Raw genomic sequence first — 6,044 nt, forward strand, 5'->3', positions numbered from 1 at the left:
TTTCCTGTGGATTTTGATCTCTAACTTCTCTTTTAATTTGAGTCCTTAAATTTTACAACTGAGGTCCTTCAACATCCAAACACGATTCTTTGGTCCCCAACAAATTAATATCTAAGTTGAAGCAACAAATAAAATATAGTACAAGTTAGGTATATAATTAGAATATAAATTAATCACGATTTTAAAAACTCGAGCTCCATATGCCCATACATGTAAAAATGGTAAAAATAAAGATGAGTTTGCGACAGGTAGGAGTTTTCAACGAGTCTTTTTCACTATAAACGTGTCCATTGTAATCAGTTAAGATCACTTTACATATATAATAAAATAATTTATATCATCAAGTGGATTACTCTAGAACCATATTTTATAATTGATCATTAAATTAAATAATAGCGCAAAGAAATTGTATGCATAAGCGCTATAGAGGAGATTATCGTGGCTTTTGCCAAGATATTACTGGGATGTCCGACACCTTTCTTTACCACCAGTATTATGCCATATGGGAAGGTCTTAAGTTTTGCAGATTCACAAGGTTAAGAATTTCCATCATTGAATAGACAACGTGGTAGTAGCGACGAAAAACCTGCCTATCAATGCCACCTAGGGTGCACTTCTATGTTAAACTTCATTTTTATTTATTCCTTTCCAATCTTCAAGTTGTTTTATTAAGCTCGAGGAAAAAAAGTAGATTTCATTCTCCCAATTTTTCCATTGTCCATGCCCGAGGACAAGATATGGGACAAAATTTCCTACACGTTATTCAATTGATGAATAAAGCCTCTTAGTTAGGCTTAAAAATGGGGAGTAAAAAGACAAAGTGATGTGTTAAAGAATGATTTAGTGCTTTTGTTTTAGTTTTTCAAACCATCCAATCATGCGTCGATATGTGTTCCATCTAGATTTGAGTCTGAATTTGAGCATGAATGTGTAGATGATTATTCAATTAATTAGCCCCACATTGCAGTGTTTCTTTATTTCTTTTTTGGGCAACTCACTTTATCAATTTATAATAAACAAAAGCTTGAACAAGAAAGTTTAATTTACAACTTACAAGTTTATTATCAATTACTACTAGACGATAAATTTAGTTAATATATGGAGATTTGATAAATAAATTTATTTTCATTGTAAATCAAAGTAAAAATATACACTGGCCATGAAATGGTGCTAGTGCAAACAATAGATAGGAACTCAACAAATAAAGAAGTAAATTACAATACAACTGGAAATTAACAACCTAAACTTGGACATTTTTCATTGCATGACAATCTTAATTTTCACAATTGGTAAAGAAAACGCAAACAATTATTAATAGCATGGGTAACTTGGACCCATTAACGGTTTGCCCTAAACCCATTAAGTGCATGAAGAGGAAAGAGATGCCCTGAATTAATAGAAAAAGATATTGGAGATTTGGCCCCGTTAATGTCTTTCGAGAACAGCACCTGGCCCATTACTGGGTTTGCCCTAGACCCATCAATGAACAAAGTTGCACATTTTTTTCCATTTGAAAGTGTAGAATTTAACCTTTTTTATGACGCCTTAAAGCTCATTCCATACAATTATTTTTCATATTTAAAATCTTGATTTTGAGAGTAGGTTCAACTCGTCTTGGTTATGAGTATTTAGTGCCTATTTGAGCCACATTATTCCAAAAAAATACATTCCTAAACAGTGATTTGACATCATTTTAAATACACATTCTTCAATAAAATAATATTACACGCAGATCAAAATTTTTTTTTATTTTTTAACTACACATTTTTCATCAATACATTATTCAAGAATGCATTATTACCAAAATAATATGACTTAAACACCCCCCCGATAAATGCATATGTGATTTAAGTAGAGCCCTTAACAGTATGGTGGTGGCAGGGTCATGGTCCCTACCAAAAGCATATAAATAAATAACTAAATGGGTAAATGAGAATTTTTTAATATCCAGAACGCTAGTTACGCTACCCACCGCGAAACTTGAACATTTCCGAAAAGGCGTGGATTGTAATTACCACTCCATCATGCCACATTGCTATCCTACCTTATTTAATATTCTTTCAAATCTAACTAAATATAAAAAATAATGCTACGTAGTTTCATTGGAGTTATTACCTTAGTTTAGATGGCACTAGATGATGGGCAAAACGAAAAGTAAAATTAAATTACTTATTTAATTCCACCTATCATTTAATACCATATTAAAATTACCTAAATTGGTACTGTAACCCCAGTGAAGCTAAATAGCATTACTCAAAAATAAATTTCAAAAATACTAAGAACGATTCCAGAGTCTCTATATTTCTTAAGAGTAACTTGAAAATAAGAGAGAGAGTATTTTAATTTAGACATTAAAATCTTTTAGACACTTTGGCTTTTCCAATAAATATTATGCTTTTCACTATTTTCCATTTATTTTTTTATAGAACTAATTCAACGCTCAATCACTAAAATATTCAAATAACATTTAAATAATTTAACAAGTGAAGCATACGTTCAACTCATAAATGCAATTCATATAAAATACAAATACATAGTGTTGGAGCTTAATTTTAAGAACTACGTAATTAAACTAAAATGGATTTTGATTTTAAAGAGACTTTTGGGATTCTCTAAACATGTCTTTATGAAATAAAATAAACAACTCACTATAATCAACAAAGAAAAAAAGAGAAGATAATAAAAGTAAAACTATAAAATGAACTGACAGTATTGAAGAGACCAAGTTAAAATTCATTTCTTCCTCCACTAAGATTGATCACATTTTGATTTCACAAACTCAATATTGAGATGTGTTTAAATTTCAGTTTCTTTAAAACTCAATATTAAGTTGTGTTTAAACTCATTTCTTCCTCCACTAACATTGATCACATGTATGCAAGATTAATGATTATATCATTTTATTCTAGCTGGTTAGTAAATTTTTGAAAGACACTCCAACTAATTCATTTAATTTTGTTGCGATGGTTAATCTGAAAAATGATATTGTCAACTTTGGTTGACCTCAAAAATCTATTTTGAGGGTAACAAATTTGCAGCGAAAGTTTTCCGCGAGTATTGCCACTAATACACTTTGGAGGTGTGTTGAACTTCATCATTGCCGTACATAGAAATTAATCTATACGTGACAATTTTAGGGATTACCTAAATTGGCTATAGAATAGTGGTTGCATTTGTCTGCTCGTAAAACTTTGATGTACTAGTAAGAGAGATCTATTGTATAATCAAATACCTTGATACATTAGGAACTAGCATCAATTTAAGCAGTAGGAACATATTCATGTCAGAAATTTGTATAGAAATTGGATTTGATCAATTTTAAATGATTATTTAAATGGAAATCTTTATTTCGTAAATGAGAAATTAAGTTTAATTTAATTCACTTAAATACGTAAAATTATTGTAAAATTATGTAGAACATTATGGAATAGTCTAAAAATTATTTGGATGAAAGGTTGTGATATTTACCAAAAGTCACATCTTTTTTTATTGTAGAGGCACGTCTCTTCGGACATGTATTTTTCAACAAGACATGTCTTTTTGAAACATGCATTTTCTTTATGTTGTGTCTTCTGAGATACAACTTTCCAACAATTTTATATAGGTTTCATGTGTTTGGAATTTTAATTCATTCAATTCATAATTGCATAATATGTTGATGGATGCATATTCATTTGTTCGTTTACTTTGAATAAAGTTTCATAATAAAGAGAGTTTAAAGAATTAGTAAGGTTCATCGGTCTATGTAATTTGAAGTACTCCTACTATGAAACATGGTTGTTGTATCTTAGAAGATGTATACCAAAAAATTGTTAATACCCGTGCAGGGCATTATCATTTTAAGGAGAAAGAATCTAATTCTTACTTCGACTAAATTCATATTTATGCATTTTGCGATTCTACTGTACGTATTCCATTTCGGTAAGTCAAATTTCTGTTCGATTTTTATGCACTTAAAAGGTATGAAATATTTGAATATAATTTATACACGTCAACAAAGATAATGTAATTGTGGGGAATTGAAATATTATTTTTACTATGATTTTATATTAAATTTCTCGTCATTAGTGGAGTAAACAGAAACTAGTAATTTCAAGGAAATTTCATAATTAAGAGATTAAGTATGACATATTTCAAAATTAAGAAAAATAAGTTTCAAACTTCAAAAATTAGATTTTTATTAAAAAAAAATTATGATTTAATTAATTAATTATTTTATTAATTAAATAAATTTAGATCAAATATCTATACAATTTGGTTACAAATTAACAATTTAATTAGTCACTTACTATTTTTTAGTCACAAATCAGAAAATTTATGTCACAAATTATTTTACGATCACAATTCAAAAATTTTGTAGGTCATAGTTCGTACATCTGTTACAAATCAAAAAATTAATTAGGTACGATTAATTTTTAGCTACAACTTATTAAATTATTGGTTACAATTTATTTCTCGATCACAAATCAAATATTTTATAAGCCACAAAATATTTATGGGTCACGAATAAAATTTTTTGTAGGTCACAGATCACAAGTATTATAGGCCACAACTTATTAGACAGTCATAAATTATTAATTTTTTAGGTTACACAATATTTCTTGGTCACAATTTATCTTTTTCGTTGGTCACATATTATTTATTAGTCACATATTAACAAATTCAATGGTCAAAATCAATCAAATATTATGTGATTACCACCAACACTTACGAAGCACCACCACCACATTGATCACAAATTAATCAATTTCTTGGTCACAACTTTCAATCAACCAATAAAATCGTCACAAACACCTACACCCCATCCCACCATTTCAAAGCACCGAACAACTACCAACCACCATTTCAGCCATCAATGACATCGCCCCCCTCCACCACCGCCGACATCACACCACCACAACACCATCATCACCACCACCACCACTTCCCTACAGTTGGTCACAAACATCCAAATAGCTGGTCACAAATACTTTCGTATCGCATCGCCAACCACCACCACCACACCACTGCCACCGTCGTGCTACCAACACTACCAACCATCGCTGCCATCGTAAACACTACCACCACCACTATTACTGTCGCATCAGTCATCTTTAGCCAAAAAACACTCTAAAAAGCACCTACACCACCAACTGAAAAATCACATATCCATAATCAAAACCAAAATAACTGGTTTTGAACCATAAAAGTAACCGTAAAACCATAGATCCAAAACCACCACCACCATCGTCTCAGCCATCATCAACCAATAATCACCAACAGAAAACACACCTAAACCATAAGCAGGTGAGAGAGTGAAGGAACTACCCAACACCCCTCCCAAAACAGTTTCTCGACAGCCTCGTTTATCACCAGAAAACATACTTAAACCCTAAGCTCCACCAATTCGCCACCAAAACCAATGTCACAAGCATCACCGCGAAAGCAACGACATGGCACGGTGGCATCTTCACCACATGTAGCATCATTCATCGTCATTGTGCAACGGCGATGGTGATGGGTTTCGAGCGGCACAGTTCCTAACCCCATTTGTCTGCCTTCTCCGCTTCAAATTATGGTGGTGGTGGTCGTCGGTGTTGATAATTGTGGTGATGATGGCGACAATCATCGCGGTCAGTAAGAAAGAACAGAGCGATGAGAGGAGATGTAGAGAAAGACGGGTTTAGGGGAAATGGGTAGATTGGAGAGGGTAGGGTTGGTTTATCAATTAATTTAATTTAATAATATATTTATCTAATAATAATATATTAATTAATATAAAAAATCTGATTTTTGAATTGTTAAACTTGCCATTTAATTTTAGAATGTTGGATTTTTAAAAAAATGGTTTTGTGTAATTTCCACTTATAACTCTACAGTCGAACTAGATTGAATGTGGCCTATTTATTCGAATTTAAATTACATATCTCCGTTTAAGTTCCTTTGATAACTTCATAAAAAGGTCCTGTCTCAATTGCAGTAGTGATAAAAATCAGGGATTGTACGTGCAAAAATCCCAAAATAGTTTATCTGACGGAGCAGGACTTGAGAAAATTATTTCTCCC

Source organism: Olea europaea, chromosome 21 (genome assembly GCF_002742605.1).
Source record: "Olea europaea var. sylvestris chromosome 21, O_europaea_v1, whole genome shotgun sequence".
Classification (NCBI taxonomy): Eukaryota; Viridiplantae; Streptophyta; class Magnoliopsida; order Lamiales; family Oleaceae; genus Olea; species Olea europaea.